Source organism: Procambarus clarkii, chromosome 70 (genome assembly GCF_040958095.1).
Source record: "Procambarus clarkii isolate CNS0578487 chromosome 70, FALCON_Pclarkii_2.0, whole genome shotgun sequence".
Taxonomy (NCBI): Eukaryota; Metazoa; Arthropoda; class Malacostraca; order Decapoda; family Cambaridae; genus Procambarus; species Procambarus clarkii.
The window spans coordinates 23,499,825-23,520,081 of NC_091219.1; the positions used below are offsets into that span (position 1 = coordinate 23,499,825).

A 20,257-nucleotide genomic window follows, 5' to 3' on the forward strand; every position below is an offset into this window, starting at 1 on the left:
ACTATGGTGCTTCACCACCTCTACAGAAGCACGTGACACTCCTCTTCACTGCTGCTTCTCCTCACAGCTCGAGGTCCTCTGCTCCACTACCTTGGAGTCTCATCAGCTACTTCATCTGCTGGCTTCGAAGTTCTCAGCAACTTCTTCCCCAAAAGACAAACCTGCAACCCATCGACACTCCAATAAAATGTTCCCCTTTAACACATAAACAAAAAATATTCACACAATATGTTTGCCTCAAACCTCTATCTGTTCTCTACATACAGTGAGAGTGGACTCCCCCGTTTTGGGCGGGTCCATACTCCACCTCGCCTGGTGGCGGCGTCCTCACTCGCTGGGAGGGTCTTCCTCCATCCGGAGCCAGGCTCCCTCAGTCGTCCGCCAGCGCTCAGAGAGGACGGACGTCGCTCCGTGTTCCTCCCTCTTCACTCTCCTATTTCAGGCCTTCTGCCTTATTAAAACATGTCTAACTTATAAATAAACATCGCTACTGTCGCTGGGCACACGACCAACTACAATGCAATCACTATGAACTGGCGTATATCGTGCTTACCACAGATTAACTGGTCGAGGGCGCTTTTCCTCTGACGGCGTCTGGTCAGGGCGCTCCACACAGCCCACAATAATGCCTCCGGGCGGCTTAATATTCACTAATTATCGTCCACGACTTGAGACCACACGTCCCCAGCTCGATTCCACAGCTGGCACGTCTGCACACTTCTCTTCTCTTAGAGATATATCACTAGGGGTTCCCTTCTGACGGGAGCTCAACGGAGCGCGGCTTCCCCCTGCGATGTCTGGCATTCAAGTGAGGTCAAGGTCCTCCAGAAGCGAGCCTCAAGCCTCCAGCAAAATGTCCACATCTCCTAGCCAGTCATTTATCTATTTTCTTCTGCATTGCCCATAATCTCAAACTGTTACACATATCCAACCAACTATTTTACATATGCGTTATCACCTCAATACTTGCTAGACCTTCTAGTTAGGTCAGGCTTGCTGAATAACTCTCAAGGAGGGAGACTCGTTTCTCCTGCAGGCTGAGATCATAACAGTAAGCTACTCCCAGAAGCACCACACACTGGCTAAGTACGACTCAGTAACCACACAAAAGACTATGCAAATACCTGAGAGAATGTCACTAAGTTGCCTTAAGTTGGAAAGTTACTTCAAAGTGCAGTGGAGAGAGTGAGGATGATCACACAACTTATACAAGACTCATTTCAACATGTATTACTGGGTACAGCCCATTGGAGCCTTCTGTAGGATTTTCACATACAGATTTCACATACACATACATATTATGTGTGTTTAATTTACATATGTATTGATATATATGAGTAACGTTATGTAAGTTTCTGTCTTGTTTTGTAGCCTATTCTCTGGCTTGGTGCATGTGGTCTTCAAGCGTTACCTCACTTGATATATTTTACTTTGTGGTGGATAACACTGGTGGATAACATTGGTGGATAACACTCGTGAATAACATTGTGGTGGATAACACTGGTGGATAACACTGTGGTGGCTAACATTGTGGTGGATAACATTGCAGTGGATAACACTGGTGGATAACATTGTGGTGGATAACACTGGTGGATAACATTGTGGTGGATAACACTGGTGGATAACACTGTGGTGGCTAACATTGTGGTGGATAACATTGCAGTGGATAACACTGGTGGATAACATTGTGGTGGATAATATTATTTTGGTTTCATTACTGTACAACTATTTTACATACAACTATTTGCATACAAATATTAAATATGTAGCAGAGGTGTGATGTCTCCACGTGAAGAGACGTATCAAAGAGAGAGAGAGAAACTGAACACTGAGAGACGCGACAAAAGGGGACACATCAACACAAGTGGAAAGAACGTTAAGGAAAGTTTCATAACGCCATCTGCAGGTAGCTAGAAATTGCACACATTCATAATAACTTTGCAGTAGAGCTCCGAGGAGGCTATCCTTGTCAAGCAGTTCTGGGGGCGGGAGGAACGCCTGGCACGTCCTCTCCTAACCTACCAGAGGACCCAAAACAGAAAACGGGACAGTACGACACTTTCGCGAGCCGCTTACGTTTTCTAGTACGGCGATTTTTGGACTTGTGTAACGCATACGAGCGAAAAGCGACGTGCTTTATAGGAGGACAGGTTGCTGTGTCGTAGCCCGAGCACAGCCCCCCTCTCCCTCACAGACCAAACACAGCCCCTCTCCCTCACAGACCAAACACAGCCCCTCTCCCTCACAGACCAAACACAGCCCCCTCTCCCTCACAGACCAGACACAGCCCCCTCTCCCTCACAGACCAGACACAGTCCCCTCTCCCTCACAGACCAGACACAGCCCCCTCTCCCTCACAGACCAGACACAGTCCCCTCTCCCTCACAGACCAAACACAGCCCCCTCTCCCTCACAGACCAAACACAGCTCCTCTCTCCCTCACAGACCAAACACAGCCCCCTCTCCCTCACAGACCAAACACAGCCCCCTCTCCCTCACAGACCAGACACAGCCCCCTCTCCCTCACAGACCAGACACAGTCCCCTCTCCCTCACAGACCAGACACAGCCCCCTCTCCCTCACAGACCAAACACAGCTCCTCTCTCCCTCACAGACCAAACACAGCCCCCTCTCCCTCACAGACCAAACACAGTCCCCTCTCCCCCACAGACCAAACACAGCTCCTCTCTCCCTCACAGACCAGACACAGCCCCCTCTCCCTCACAGACCAGACACAGCCCCCTCTCCCTCACAGACCAAACACAGCTCCTCTCTCCCTCACAGACCAGACACAGCCCCCTCTCCCTCACAGACCAAACACAGCCCCTCTCCCTCACAGACCAAACACAGCCCCCCTCTCCCTCACAGACCAGACACAGCCCCCTGTCCCTCACAGACCAAACACAGCCCCTCTCCCTCACAGACCAAACACAGCCCCTCTCCCTCACAGACCAAACACAGGCCCCCCTCTCCCTCACAGACCAGACACAGCCCCTCTCCCTCACAGACCAAACACAGCCCCTCTCCCTCACAGACCAAACACAGCCCCTCTCCCTCACAGACCAAACACAGGCCCCCCTCTCCCTCACAGACCAAACACAGCCCCCTCTCCCTCACAGACCAAACACAGCCCCTCTCCCTCACAGACCAAACACAGCCCCTCTCCCTCACAGACCAAACACAGGCCCCCCTCTCCCTCACAGACCAAACACAGCCCCCTCTCCCTCACAGACCAAACACAGCCCCTCTCCCTCACAGACCAAACACAGCCCCTCTCCCTCACAGACCAGACACATCCCCCTCTCCCTCACAGACCAAACACAGGCCCCCTCTCCATCACAGACCAGACACAGCCCCTCTCCCTCACAGACCAAACACAGCCCCTCTCCCTCACAGACCAAACACAGCCCCTCTCCCTCACAGACCAAACACAGCCCCTCTCCCTCACAGACCAAACACAGCCCCTCTCCCTCACAGACCAAACACAGGCCCTCTCCCTCACAGACCAAACACAGCCCCTCTCCCTCACAGACCAAACACAGCCCCTCTCCCTCACAGACCAAACACAGCCCCTCTCCCTCACAGACCAAACACAGCCCCTCTCCCTCACAGACCAAACACAGCCCCTCTCCCTCACAGACCAAACACAGCCCCTCTCCCTCACAGACCAAACACAGCCCCTCTCCCTCACAGACCAAACACAGCCCCTCTCCCTCACAGACCAAACACAGCCCCTCTCCCTCACAGACCAAACACAGCCCCTCTCCCTCACAGACCAAACACAGGCCCCCCTCTCCCCCACAGACCAAACACAGCCCCCTCTCCCTCACAGACCAGACACAGCCCCTCTCCCTCACAGACCAAACACAGGCCCCCCTCTCCCCCACAGACCAAACACAGCCCCTCTCCCTCACAGACCAAACACAGGCCCCCTCTCCCTCACAGACCAGACACAGCCCCCTCTCCCTCACAGACCAAACACATCCCCTCTCCCTCACAGACCAAACACAGCCCCTCTCCCTCACAGACCAAACACAGCCCCTCTCCCTCACAGACCAAACACAGCCCCTCTCCCTCACAGACCAAACACAGGCCCCCCTCTCCCCCACAGACCAGACACAGCCCCTCTCCCTCACAGACCAAACACAGGCCCCCCTCTCCCCCACAGACCAAACACAGCCCCTCTCCCTCACAGACCAAACACAGGCCCCCTCTCCCTCACAGACCAGACACAGCCCCCTCTCCCTCACAGACCAAACACAGCCCCCTCTCCCTCACAGACCAAACACAGCCCCCTCTCCCTCACAGACCAAACACAGCCCCTCTCCCTCACAGACCAAACACAGGCCCCCTCTCCCCCACAGACCAGACACAGCCCCTCTCCCTCACAGACCAAACACAGCCCCTCTCCCTCACAGACCAAACACAGCCCCTCTCCCTCACAGACCAAACACAGCCCCCTCTCCCTCACAGACCAAACACAGCCCCCTCTCCCTCACAGACCAAACACAGGCCCCCTCTCCCTCACAGACCAAACACAGCCCCCTCTCCCCCACAGACCAAACACAGCCCCCTCTCCCTCACAGACCAAACACAGCCCCCTCTCCCCCACAGACCAAACACAGCCCCCTCTCCCCCACAGACCAAACACAGGCCCCCCTCTCCCTCACAGACCAAACACAGCCCCCTCTCCCTCACAGACCAAACACATCCCCTCTCCCCCACAGACCAAACACAGCCCCCTCTCCCCCACAGACCAAACACAGCCCCCTCTCCCTCACAGACCAAACACAGCCCCCTCTCCCTCACAGACCAAACACAGGCCCCCCTCTCCCTCACAGACCAAACACAGCCCCCTCTCCCTCACAGACCAAACACAGGCCCCCCTCTCCCTCACAGACCAAACACAGTCCCTCTCCCTCACAGACCAAACACATCCCCTCTCCCCCACAGACCAAACACAGCCCCCTCTCCCCCACAGACCAAACACAGCCCCCTCTCCCTCACAGACCAAACACAGCCCCCTCTCCCTCACAGACCAAACACAGGCCCCCCTCTCCCTCACAGACCAAACACAGCCCCCTCTCCCTCACAGACCAAACACAGGCCCCCCTCTCCCTCACAGACCAAACACAGCCCCCTCTCCCTCACAGACCAAACACAGGCCCCCCTCTCCCTCACAGACCAAACCCTCTCCCTCACAGACCAGAGCAAGGTGGTGGAGGATGGGGGAGAGAGTGGCACTATAGCCAGCGACAGAGAGTAGCACCATTACCACTATTAGGTCCATGGTGGGTAAGTGGCAGCCAGGGTGATGTATGGTGGCGGCCCGCCTGCCTACCTGATGGAGCTGGCAGAGGACCTGTTGCTCTGGGGGGAGTCACAACGGCGTCTCCACCGCCTCACAATCCTCCGCCAACCGTGTGTTCCCTTCACTGACAACTCTTAACAACCCGGCAAGTTTACTCTTGTATAGTTTCAGTTTTCTGTAATTTGTTTTGATTTGGAAGCTCTTTTTTTCATCATTGTAGTTCGTTTGTGATATGTTAAGGCAATTAGATACCAGCTGCGTTTATATATATTCCATTTGTGTATCAGGATATCTTAAAGATAAGATTTGTTTTAGAGTTGCAGGGAAAAACGAGAGATTGGGGAAATGTTAGAATGAGTTCGAGGAAGGGGTAGGGTGCAGTACGACAACTGCTGCTTGGTCTCCCCGGCACCACACTTCTCACGGCCAGCTCCAGGCCCACACTGACGTCTGGCACCGCTTGCTCACTCGGGCTCTTCCTGCCCTCAGCCACGCACGCTTGCACGCACTCTCTCTCTCTCACCCCTCGCACGCACTCTCTCTCTCTCTCTCTCTCTCTCTCTCTCTCTCTCTCTCTCTCTCTCTCTCTCTCTCTCTCTCTCTCTCTCTCTCTCTCTCTCTCTCTCTCTCTCACCCCTCGCACGCACTCTCTCTCTCTCTCTCTCTCTCTCTCTCACCCCTCGCACGCACTCTCTCTCACCCCTCGCACGCACTCTCTCTCTCTCTCTCACCCCTCGCACGCACTCTCTCTCTCTCTCTCACCCCTCGCACGCACTCTCTCTCATGCTCACACGCACTCTCCTCCCCCCTGCCCCTCACACACAGACACTCACACCGTGCCCGTGCACAATCAGCCGTAGTGGTGTCCTCCTGCACACCCCGACACACCAACCAGGTAATTGATGGGTGATTTAAGGCCAGGGTTAAGTCCCGCAGGACCTGGAACAAGGAGAGGGCGGCGGGACCTAATGGTCCGGTCCACCAGATTGTGTGTGGAGGAGGTGCTGGCGGGGGGGGGGGGCCTGTAAACTGTGGTGTACCTTAGTATTTGTTTATGTGAAGTAATGTGAGGTGAGGCAGGGGTCGCGGGGTAGGGAACGTGGCCCAGGTATTGGTCAGGAAAGATGGCGGGCTTCTTGTCCCACATGACCTGGGAGCCGGTCGGCCGAGCGGACAGCACGCTGGACTTGTGATCCTGTGGTCCTGGGTTCGATCCCAGGTGCCGGCGAGAAACAATGGGCAGAGTTTCTTTCACCACCCTGTTACCTAGCAGTAAAATAGGTACTTGGGTGTTAGTCAGCTGTCACGGGCTGCTTCCTGGGGGTGGAGGCCTGGTCGAGGACCGGGCCGCGGGGACACTAAAGCCCGGAAATCATCTCAAGATAACCTCAAGATGACCCGTCAGCTTGTAAGCTAAGCTGAGGTAGCTGCCGTCGGCCACAAGTCTTTTTAAGATCATTCACCTCTCAATACATGTTGATCTGCATAAATGCAGGCAGTGGTGAATATAAACATCAGCGTATGTTTATATGCCTTGTGTAATTTATGTTGAGAGTGTGGCAGTGTGGTCCAGCAGCGGGAGCCCAAGAGCTTAGACCGAACTGGCGGCATCTAATACACAATTCATTATTTAAAGCTAAAGTGACGGCACTTTAAACAATCATAAGCACTGCAGGCGATGAGTCACAATAACGTGGCTGAAGTATGTTGACCAGACCACACACTAGAAGGTGAAGGGACGACGACGTTTCGGTCCGTCAATTGTGGCACACAATCTACTTGGGAATGGTCCAGGACGGACCGAAACGTCGTCGTCCCTTCATTTTCTAGTGTGTGGATTGGTCAATCAATCAATCCTTAACCGTCACCATTCTTCACTGACCATTCATAGAGCGACCGACACGTTCCTTCCATGTCCAACACTCACACATGTTCTGCAGCGTCCACGTGTGTCCTCTCACCCCGCTGGCTCTCTCACTCTGAAGACGCGCTCCTTGTCCGCCTTGCCAATTCCTCTCAGTATCTTGTATGTTGCTATCACGTCCCCTCTGTTTCTTCTCTCCTCCAGGGATGACCACCACAACTACCAGTACTGGCCACACTACCAGCCTGGACCATCACAACTACCAGTACTGGCCACACTACCAGCCTGGACCACCACAACTACCAGTACTGGCCACACTACCAGCCTGGACCATCACAACTACCAGTACTGGCCACACTACCAGCCTGGACCACCACAACTACCAGTACTGGCCACACTACCAGCCTGGACCACCACAACTACCAGTACTGGCCACACTACTAGCCTGGACCACCACAACTACCAGTACTGGCCACACTACCAGCCTGGACCACCACAACTACCAGTACTGGCCACACTACCAGCCTGGACCACCACAACTACCAGTACTGGCCACACTACCAGCCTGGACCACCACAACTACCAGTACTGGCCACACTACCAGCCTGGACCACCACAACTACCAGTACTGGCCACACTACCAGCCTGGACCACCACAACTACCAGTACTGGCCACACTACCAGCCTGGACCACCACAACTACCAGTACTGGCCACACTACCAGCCTGGACCACCACAACTACCAGTACTGGCCACACTACCAGCCTGGACCATCACAACTACCAGTACTGGCCACACTACCAGCCTGGACCACCACAACTACCAGTACTGGCCACACTACCAGCCTGGACCACCACAACTACCAGTACTGGCCACACTACCAGCCTGGACCACCACAACTACCAGTACTGGCCACACTACCAGCCTGGACCATCACAACTACCAGTACTGGCCACACTACCAGCCTGGACCACGACACACCTAAGCATGGACCAGTCAGACTCATCAATAAAACTCTTTAAATCACTATAAATAAAGTCTGGTAATCTCCCCCAAGTCCCAAGGTGAAGAACACTGGAGATCATCACCCTGCAGGTTACGGCAACGTTTGGGCAAATTAAAGAAAAAATCGATAAGGAAGAGACGGAGTGAAGCTGTATTGTTAGATGGTAGTTTCAGGGTCAGAGAGTTAGGCCATATTGGACGGTAGTTTCAGGGTCAGAGAGTTAGGCCATATTGGACGGTAGTTTCAGGGTCAGAGAGTTAGGCCATATTGGACGGTAGTTTCAGGGTCAGAGAGTTAGGCCATATTGGACGGTAGTTTCAGGGTCAGAGAGTTAGGCCATATTGGACGGTAGTTTCAGGGTCAGAGAGTTAGGCCATATTGGACGGTAGTTTCAGAGCCAGGGAGTTAGGCCATATTGGACGGTAATAATTTCAGGGCCAGGGAGTTAGGCCATATTGGACGGTAATATCAGGGCCAGAGAGTTAGGCCATATTGGACGGTCACTCTCCTTGGCTCCGTGTGCTGTGTCTAAACTCACTTTCACTAACTCTTAGACGACGCTCTTTGAAGACAAAGAGCAAAACTATGATACTCTTAATATTCGAACTGTGTCGTGAAGATAGATGTCTTCCTGCAGTAATTTATGACACAGGAAGTGGACTTAGTGATGGAATACTCTTCAAATGTCAACCATATTCTTGACTCCTCAGGGTTGGCCGTACACTGTCAACCATATTCTTGACTCCTCAGGGTTGGCCGTACACTGTCAACCATATTCTTGACTCCTCAGGGTTGGCCGTACACTGTCAACCATATTCTTGACTCCTCAGGGTTGAGTGACAACTTGATTTCTAGTGAAGGTGAGCTTGCAGTGTCTTGGTTACCTCCTATTATCGTTCTATGATGATGATGATGATAATGATGAGGATGATGATGATGACAATGATGATGAAGATGATGACGAAGATGATGGATATCGTCACCACCCTTTATGGTGAGGATAACGGAGTGTCCTCGATACTGTGGACGAAGAATGTGTTCATTTGAGAGTTCGTTACGAGGTAGTAAGGTGCCGGCCACAGCCGTACAGTGGTGCTGTGGCCCAAGGGCTACACTGCACCTTCCTACACCGCAGTAAAGTCTTGCATCACAACCATGTAACGCTGTTATAATTGGTTGACAATACTGATAGCGTAATGGGAAAGTACTTGATTCGATCAGGAAATATGTGAGAGATTGGAAGCAACATTACTGGGAGAGACTCCCAGGGTGACACAACCACTACTCCCACCCCACACATCAACACCAGGAGACACTCCCAGGGTGACACACCCACTACACCCAAGGCCACACTTTGTCCAAGGCCACACTTTGTCCATGGTCACACTTTGTCCATGGTCACACTTTGTCCAAGGCCACACTTTGTACAAGGTCACACTTTGTCCAAGGCCACACTTTGTACAAGGTCACACTTTGTCCAAGGTCACACTTTGTCCATGGTCACACTTTGTCCAAGGTCACACTTTGTCCAAGGTCACACTTTGTCCATGGTCACACTTTGTCCAAGGTCACACTTTGTCCATGGTCACACTTTGTCCATGGTCACACTTTGTCCAAGGCCACACTTTGTACAAGGTCACACTTTGTCCAAGGCCACACTTTGTCCAAGGCCACACTTTGTACAAGGTCACACTTTGTCCAAGGCCACACTTTGTACAAGGTCACACTTTGTCCAAGGTCACACTTTGTCCATGGTCACACTTTGTCCAAGGTCACACTTTGTCCAAGGTCACACTTTGTCCATGGTCACACTTTGTCCATGGTCACACTTTGTCCATGGTCACACTTTGTCCATGGTCACACTTTGTCCAAGGTCACACTTTGTCCAAGGTCACACTTTGTCCAAGGCCAAAAAATGGTGTACAAGAAAATTGTAGCGGCACGCGAAATTGACAGTGTCTCATTTTCTGTTCGTGGGTCCTCTGGTAACATTTATTCGGTTAGGTTAGGGCACTTTAGTATGACCCTTTCTTGACGTTGGGAACGCTGGCGAGAAAGGGGTGCAGCGGTGCACACCTTCCCTTAAGTCCCATCGCCATCAAACTCAACACCCCTACAACACCAACTATTACCCCCTTGCCATTTACTCTGCGTGGAAAATACGCCATATTCCCTTAAATAAATTCCTCTACCATTAAATAGAAATCCTGCAAATCCTTCCCATCCATTATTTTCTATATAAAAAGTACTACCTGCTCCCCACAACAGCACCTTTCTCCAAAAGCCCCCTACTGCTCCTCTACCACACCAAGCTACGTCTTCCTCCATCGCGAAGTTTGTTCGTTTGACGGGAAATTGGCGGGAGTCCAGGTGTGATGATGGCGGCCACCTGTGGCTCACCTGTTGATGCCGCACACAGGAGGACAAGTCCGGGGAAACACAGACACAAAGAAAGACAATCTCACACACACACACAGGATCTCGCGGCCGACCTGACAGCGTTCGGGATTCACAGTCCACAGTCCCGGGTTCGATTCTTTGTCGAGCCAGAATGAAACGGGGAGTTTCTTTCACGTGTTGTCTCTGTTTACCTAGATCTAAATAGGTATTAGGATGGTCGAATAAATGGCTACCAGATTTCAACGCTGATAAATGCAAGGCAATTATACAGTAATTTGTAAAGTAGCAAGGAAGGCAGGAAAGACAGAGGCACTCACTCACACACACACACACACACACACACACACACACACACACACACACACACACACACAAACACACAAACACACACACACACACACACACACACACACACATCTATAAAGCGGTGATAAAGCAGGACAATGTTTTAGCAAGAGTAATCAGATATTGTGCCTTAACACAGTATACGTGAGGCTATGAATAATGCAGAGCAGCCCAGGCACGCCTGACGACAAGCATTACCCGACCTCTTGGTTACTGGGGTGGCTCTCTCCTCCCTTCACACTGCTGGGGTGGCTCTCTCCTCCCTTCACACTGCTGGGGTGGCTCTCTCCTCCCTTCACACTGCTGGGGTGGCTCTCTCCTCCCTTCACACTGCTGGGGTGGCTCTCTCCTCCCTTCACACTGCTGGCTGGCTCTCTCCTCCCTTCACACTGCTGGGGTGGCTCTCTTCTCCCGCCACACTGCTGGGGTGGCTCTCTCCTCCCTTCACACTGCTGGCTGGCTCTCTCCTCCCTTCACACTGCTGGGGTGGCTCTCTTCTCCCGCCACACTGCTGGGGTGGCTCTCTCCTCCCTTCACACTGCTGGGGTGGCTCTCTCCTCCCTTCACACTGCTGGGGTGGCTCTCTCCTCCCTTCACACTGCTGGGGTGGCTCTCTCCTCCCGTCACACTGCTGGGGTGGCTCTCTCCTCCCTTCACACTGCTGGGGTGGCTCTCTCCTCCCTTCACACTGCTGGGGTGGCTCTCTCCTCCCTTCACACTGCTGGGGTGGCTCTCTCCTCCCTTTACACTGCTGGGGTGGCTCTCTCCTCCCGCCACACTGCTGGGGTGGCTCTCTCCTCCCTTCACACTACTGGCTGGCTCTCTCCTCCCTTCACACTACTGGCTGGCTCTCTCCTCCCTTCACACTGCTGGCTGGCTCTCTCCTCCCTTCACACTACTGGCTGGTTCTCTCCTCCCTTCACACTGCTGGCTGGCTCTCTCCTCCCTTCACACTACTGGCTGGCTCTCTCCTCCCTTCACACTACTGGCTGGTTCTCTCCTCCCTTCACACTGCTGGCTGGCTCTCTCCTCCCTTCACACTACTGGCTGGCTCTCTCCTCCCTTCACACTGCTGGGGTGGCTCTCTCCTCCCTTCACACTACTGGCTGGCTCTCTCCTCCCTTCACACTACTGGCTGGCTCTCTCCTCCCTTCACACTACTGGCTGGTTCTCTCCTCCCTTCACACTGCTGGCTGGCTCTCTCCTCCCTTCACACTACTGGCTGGCTCTCTCCTCCCTTCACACTGCTGGGGTGGCTCTCTCCTCCCTTCACACTACTGGCTGGCTCTCTCCTCCCTTCACACTACTGGCTGGTTCTCTCCTCCCTTCACACTGCTGGCTGGCTCTCTCCTCCCTTCACACTACTGGCTGGCTCTCTCCTCCCTTCACAATGCTGGGGTGGCTCTCTCCTCCCTTCACACTACTGGCTGGCTCTCTCCTCCCTTCACACTACTGGCTGGCTCTCTCCTCCCTTCACACTACTGGCTGGCTCTCTCCTCCCTTCACACTACTGGCTGGTTCTCTCCAACTCTAGTTCCTCACCTCCGACTTGTAAACTTACACCTATATATTGGAGTGATGATACATCTTACTACAATAGGTTTTGACATGTTCTTAATCAACCATTGAACATTTCTGTCAATGTTGTTAAGTACTCTGTCCTCTCTGTCTCTACCAACTATCCATTAAGTCTCTCACTGTTCTTCTTCTCTCTGTCTCTACCATCTATCCAAGTCTTTCACCATTGTTGCTCTAGATATAATCAAGCTTTTGTTACCAAACAAGTTTATTTCTACAAATTCCTATGTAATTTCTCATCTCCAAAATATTTTCTCCCTTCATCACTTAACACCACCAATTCGCTCCTTAACCATTTCTCACGTCAGCTATTTCTAATATCCGCCATTTGTCATCACCGTCACCAGTGCCGAGCCGAGCCATGTCTTACTGCCCCCATGTACCGCTCCCTCCCAATTCGACAGATCAGTCTCTTATGTGAAAACTGTCATTACATGAGAGGCAGCTAGGTAAATCTGTCACACTGGTTGATGGTCCAGTCCGTTCCGGACTGGAACTGGCTGGAAAGGAGCGCAGGTCGCTCAAGGTGCTCAGAAAGTAAAGGAAGTACCTAAGCGAATTTTGGTTGTGGGAGATTCCCAGGTGAGGTATTTGGATAGAACCTTTTGTGCCAGAGATAGTGGGAACAGGTTAAAGGTTTGGTATCCGTGAGCAGGGATTAGTGATATTGTTAACAACATAGACGATATTATGGCTGGAAACGGGAACAAACACATTATTTGTATTAGTGCCGGTGGAAATGATGTTGGACGAGTTAGGCGTGAGGAACTGATACAGAGATTTAAGACAGTCAGAATTAGTTAGGAGCAAGGGAGGAATCCCGATCATATGTGGCATTCTTCCAAGAAAGTGAGTTGGAAATGAATGGTTGCCGAGGGCACTTGGTGCCAATTGCCGACTGGACAAATATTGCAAATCAAATGCAATATCGTTCATAGATAACTGGGAAAACTTCTATGGAAGGAATGACATGTATGCTCGGGATGGAGTGCATCTATCGAGGGCTGGGGTTGTTGCTGTTGCCAACTCGTTGGAACCAGTGGTTGGAGGGGTTTGTTTGGGTTTAAACTGTTAGTAGACAGCGGAATGGGAATTGATATGGAGAAAGGAGGTAATAAAAGTATGTGTTTGTGGGGAAAACAAATTGGCAAAATGATCAGGGAAAGAGAAGGGCCTCATAATAACAATACACTTAGGGTATATTACACTAACAGTAGGAGTCTAAGAAACAAAATAAACGATTTAAATGCTCTTGTCTGCACAGAAAAAAATATAGATTATTGCACTTACCGAAACGTGGATGAATGTAGAAAATAGAGAACTATTAACTGAATATCAAATAAATGGATTTAAACTATTTCACACAGATAAATATATTAGACGAGGAGGGGGAGTAGCCATATATGTTAGGGACAATTTGAAATGTAGTCTCAAAGAGGGAATCAAAACTGAGCCACATACAGAAACTATTTGGCTTGAGTTAAACGAAAAAGTAAATAATATTATAATAGGGGTTATATTCAGGCCACCAAACTTAGACAAAATGGAAGTAAAGCACCTATGGGATGAAATATCTAGAGCATCTAAGTCTAATAGTATTTGTGTCATGGGTGACTAATTTTAGAGGCATAAACTGGTTTAACAGAACAGGGAATAATGAAGCAGAAGATTTGCTAGAATTAATTGATGATTGCTTTCTTACGCAACACATTAAGGAACCAACGCGGGGAAAATAATATTTTAGGCTTAGTGTTAACTAACAGGGGAAACACAAATTAATGACATAGGGAGTGAGCTAGAGAACAGTGATCACAAAGAAATCAGATTTAGCATAGAATGGAATAGATTTGTAAGGAAAAATTCTGTTAAAGTGCCAGATTTTCGAAAAGCTGATTTTAATAGCCTAAGAAATTGTTTGGATGAAACAGAATAGAAAGTCCTGGGCATGGGGGCGTGGGCCGGTCTTGGAGCGAGACGTGAACCCAGCCATGAGTGATGGAAAAAGGGATTTCGATGTGAATTCAAAATATAACTTATTTAAAAATATTCTAAGCAAAGCACAGGAACGTAGTATACCATACAAATTGAATAGATCGATTACTAATGACCCGAAATGGATAACAAAAAATCTGAAGAACCTTATAGGTAGAAAGAGAGCGTGGTACAAAAGGATTAGGAATGTGGAAGTCAGTTTAGAACAGGAATTCGTCCAACTAGTTAGAAAGGTTAAAAAAGAGATAAGGAGGGCAAAAAGAAACTGAAGTTTGAATAGCAGGCCAAGCAAAGACAAATCCTAAAGTTTTTTTTTCAGTTATATCGAACAAATATTAGGGAAAGGATAGGTCCATTAAAAACTGAGACAGGTCAGATAATTGATAATGACGAAGAGATGAGTAGTATATTTAATAAATATTTTATTTCTGTATTTACTAAAGAGGAACTTAACATTATGCCTTCAGCCGAACAAGTCTATCTGGGTGAGGAAGAGGACAGGTTGACTAGTTTAGCAGTTACAAGGGAGGAGGTTATTAAACAAATAGTGAAACTCAAACCAAACAAATCCTCAAGGCCAGACGAAGTGTTTGCCAGGGTGCTTAAAGAATGCAAAGAGGAGCTTCGTGAGCCATTGTCTGCCATATTTAATAAATCATTAGAGTCAGGCAGAGTGACAGAGTCGTGGAAGGTTGTTATTGTGGTACCAATTTTCAAGAAAGGAGATAGATCACTTACTTCAAACTAGCGGCAGCAGCAGATAACTTAAAACACAATTCTGGTGTTTTAAGTTATCAAACAAACTCCACTAAACTGCATTGCCCGTTGGACAAACTCCACCCAACTACACCGTCCCGTTGGGCAAACTTCACCCAACTACACCGTCCCGTTGGGCAAACTTCACCCAACTACACCGTCCCGTTGGGCAAACTCCACCCAACTACACCGTCCCGTTGGGCAAACTTCACCCAACTACACCGTCCCGTTGGACAAACTCCACCCAACTACACCGTCCCGTTGGGCAAACTTCACCCAACTACACCGTCCCGTTGGGCAAACTTCACCCAACTACACCGTCCCGTTGGACAAACTCCACCCAACTACACCGTCCCGTTGGACAAACTCCACCCAACTACACCGTCCCGTTGGACAAAATCCACCCAACTACACCGTCCCGTTGGACAAAATCCACCCAACTACACCGTCCCGTTGGACAAAATCCACCCAACTACACCGTCCCGTTGGACAAAATCCACCCAACTACACCGTCCCGTTGGACAAAATCCACCTAACTGCATTACCAGTTGGACAGACTCTCCTCCGTTCCATCGCCTCCGTTGGAAGATTTAAGTCCATATCATTGGCGTGTTATGGTCCCGGGCAGGTTATGGTCGGAGTAGCGTGGTCGATGGCTGGAACTGAGCATCACGACATGTCCAAATATCACTTTACAACGCTGGCAACTTAATAAAGTTTAAGTGATTAACAAGCTTAAGTGTATCTTTGGTGAACTTGAGCGGCGAGGGCATTTATTTACTCATGATTTAACGACAAGAAGTTATTGAGACATTGCGTAACTGCCCTGGGTTATCCTGGTAACCCCAACTGGTGTTAGACAGGTCTGAAACTTGTATGGAGTGAGAGTTGGGCTTTAACTCGTCAGGTTACTGGTGCAGGGAAAGCAGATGGTAATGTAGTTATGTCCACAAAAGGGTGTCGATAACTGCATTATTAAAACTGTGGTGGAATTTTGTTTGGGGGTGAAAAATATGTTGTTTTTTTATTATTTACTGAAAATTGCGTGTGTCTTTCTCTGGGGTTATTGAATATATATGCCAGGAGACTTTTATTTTGTTATTATTCATCCTAACACAGCACAGTGGGAGTACGTGGGAGCATAATACCACCATGGGTGCCCCCTACACATGGGAGACAAGGCAGCGTCCTCCCACACGACACAGACCAGCACCTCCCAGGCTGCCCTGTGTTATGGACCAACCCTATTTGTCTTTATTTCTGTGTCTGGCGCTCACGCTATACGAACATACACTATCATTTTTTTGTTAAATGCAACAGACTTCAGAGGAATTTTGATATCAAAATACAAAATTGCTGGTAATTCATAAATGTTTTATACGTGCGTGTTATTTTCATGTATTTTTATAACCTACGGAATTTCAATAGTTTGAATGTAGTGTCGTTGTTTCTATGATTTTTTGTTGGTTAATAGAAATGAAAGAGTAATTATTCAAGCATTGAACGGCATTTTATAATGAATGAATAATATATATATATCATTGTTCTCTCTTATCTATGCAAACAGTTTTTTATTAAAAATTTGTGTAACAATTTGTCAATGGGTGTGAATGTGTGTTTTATATTACAGATAATCAAAACAGAGACTCCAGTGCAGTCAATTAATAATTTTGTTTACTATTATCATTTATTTCAAGGTTTATAATACTTAAATAATCCGCTTATTGATTACATTTATCGATTACAGTTATGCGACCGAGACATATTTTGTTATCATATATGTATGTTATTGAAAGATGTAGTAACGTAGTAGTAACGTAGTAGTAGTAGTAGTAGTAGTAGTAGTAGTAGTAGTAGTAGTAGTAATAGTAACATTATTGTTCAACATTTGTCTTGTGCTGTGTATCTGGACACTATTGAATGAAACACAGCCAAATCTTGCATAGCTTATCCAAAAAATATGACCTAAGGAGAACTCTTTATCTGGGATTGAACCCGTCCTCTGACTATGCTTTTCCATGCAGCCACCACCTCCCAGAAAACGCACATTCGTGAATAGTAACAAACCGACCGTTAAAAATCATATATATATATATATATATATATATATATATATATATATATATATATATATATATATATATATATATATATATATATATATATATATATATATATATATATATATGAGAAAGCTGCATGAACGCGCAAGCCATATATCACTGAGAACTCTTTGACCCGGCCAGGATTCGAACCTATACCGTCCAGGATCACCCCTAAACGTACAAGGACGTTTAGGGGTGAAAAAGAACAAGGACGTCAGTGTCTGGTAGGGACAGCTGGGGGAACTAGGGAAGGTCGCCCACTGGAGTGAGAAATATTACACCGATGGGGACGATGAGTGACACGATGTGGCCCCTCGTATTATGATATATTTTATTGCTTCTCAGTTCTCTGTACCGGCGTCCACTCTACGCTTCTTTATCCTTCCTTTACTCATCTTTATTTCATATTTCATGATGTTGCTACTGCTTCCTTTATCCACCTCGTCTCTTCCTCCACCTCTACATTATTCCTTCTCTTACTCTTCTTCTTTATCCTCCCTTCCTCTTCCTCCTCTCTCTTACCTAGCCTTCAGTTCCCCCTCCTGCTCCTGCAGCCATTCATCCACCGCGAGCAAGTAACACTTGCGTAAAAAGGTACTTGAAGGTGTTGCCAGGAGGTAGAAAGGGCACGCCCCGGCCCTTCACCCTTCCCACCACTCCTGTGTCTGCCTGTCCCTCATATATACCTTACCTTACCTCTCCCTCTCACCATTCCTCGCCCCTCCTTTACCACCACTCCTCATTTTCCCCTTTCCTCTTGGAAAACATGACTTTGTAGATCGATTGGCCAATGAGGCTTGTAGGAAAGAAAACATTGAATATGACTTTGGACTGTCTAATGCAATTATTAGAAACATTCAAATTAAAGAAAATAATTCAGATTTAGAAGAACTAAGAAATGCCCAGAGACCTGAAGCTACAGTATTAAAAGTTATGACAAGTTCTGTAATAATAGGTATTTGTATGGTCAGCACAGTAACCGGACCAGCAATTGTGATGTAGTCATTGTGGTAATTACGCCTTGGCTATAGACACATCTGGCAGGTTAGTGAGGCTGAGCCACTACCACAATATTCAGATTGTAAACTCTGTGATAAACCTTTAATACACTTCACTAGAACACTATATTGTTGAATATGAAACTGTAAGTCTTTAGACCTCCTGGCCTATTGTACCACCAACTGTGTAACTATTTCATTGACTCAGGTGCTCTGGACGACATCCTAACAATTTATCCAAAATTTGCTTGTCCATTTTAAAGAATGAAGAACAGTTTTATTTATATTACTTCTAAGCTGCATCACTTATGAACCCATCCCTGCCCTTGTGTGGCAGTGTACAATAGAAAGTTGTTTTCACATATTCATACATTAAAACATTGATTGTAACTATGATATATATATATATATATATATATATATATATATATATATATATATATATATATATATATATATATATATATATATGCTTCAGTCTACAGTTTAGACCTATTGTTTTGTGTATGACCCTCTGTCCTGTGTGACAGTGAATACCAGCATTATCCTCACTTTAATAAGACTTAATTGAAATCCTCAGATTAGGCAAAATTTTAATTAATTTTGTCAATAAAGATGTTAATAATAATAAATCCTCTCCTGCCTTCTCAACTCTTCCACTTCCCTCCCATAATATTCCTCCACTATTCTTTCAACCTTTCTCAAAGCCCCAGCAAGTTCTCTTTCGCCTCTCCTCACTTCTTCCATCTCATCTCTCCCACTCCCTCTCGTCTCTCCCACTCCCTCTCATCTCCCACTCCCTCTCATTCCACTCTCTCCCTATTCCTCCTGCTTCAATCCTTTTCAGTCTTCTGTTCCTCATTGTGTCCACTTCCCACTACTGCTGCCCCATAACCTGCCCCACTACTGCTGCCCCATAACCTGCCCCATAACCTGCCCCACTACTGCTGCCCCATAACCTGCCCCACTACTGCTGCCCCATAACCTGCCCCACTACTGCTGCCCCATAACCTGCCCATAACCTGCCCCACTACTGCTGCCCCATAACCTGCCCCACTACTGCTGCCCCATAACCTGCCCCACTACTGCTGCCCCATAACCTGCCCCACTACTGCTGCCCCACTACTGCTGCCCCACTAACCTGCCCCACTACTGCTGCCCCATAACCTGCCCCACTACTGCTGCCCCATAACCTGCCCCACTACCCCTGCCCCATAACCTGCCCCACTACTGCTGCCCCATAACCTGCCCCACTACTGCTGCCCCATAACCTGCCCCACTACCCCTGCCCCATAACCTGCCCCACTCCCCCTGCCCCATAACCTGCCCCACTCCCCCTGCCCCATAACCTGCCCCACTACCCCTGCCCCATAACCTGCCCCACTCCCCCTGCCCCATAACCTGCCCCACTCCCCCTGCCCCATAACCTGCCCCACTACCCCTGGCAATGAGCATGGATCACCTCGTAAAGAAGGATCACGTTCGCATCTACCTGAAGGGTCGCCAAGCGTTAACGAGATGTTTTAACGAGCCCTCTTTAAACAGCCTCGTCCGCAACCCTGGTCTTGTTCCTCCTCCCTCTCCCACCCTCCCACCCTCCTTCCCTCTCCCTCTCTCTCCCTCTCTCACTCTCTCTCTCCTCTCCCTCTCCTTTCCTCCCTCCCTCCTACTTGAACAACCAGGAGGAGACTACTTAATTAGCCTGATATATATATATATATATATATATATATATATATATATATATATATATATATATATATATATATATATATATATATATATATATATATATATATATAATATTATGCAGACGTAGAGACGACCGAGATGAATGACATGAATAATGTGAAGGATACTCTTGAGATGATTGACATGACTAAGGTGAATGACTCTACTAAG

At 48.6% G+C, this 20,257-nt stretch overlaps 1 long non-coding RNA gene across 2 annotated transcripts in view; it reads right to left on the reverse strand.

Moving 5' to 3' along the window:
• LOC138356065 (uncharacterized) overlaps positions 1-20,257 on the reverse strand; it is a 280,831-nt gene that overhangs the window by 227,584 nt on the left and 32,990 nt on the right. Inside the window, exon 1 of one of the 2 annotated variants that reach the window (XR_011224161.1) lies at positions 5,342-5,741. The exons of the other annotated variant lie outside the window; for it this stretch is intronic. This is a non-coding gene — a long non-coding RNA (uncharacterized lncRNA). Of the gene's footprint in view, positions 1-5,341; positions 5,742-20,257 lie in introns of those variants that run through there. 2 annotated transcript variants of the gene reach the window in all.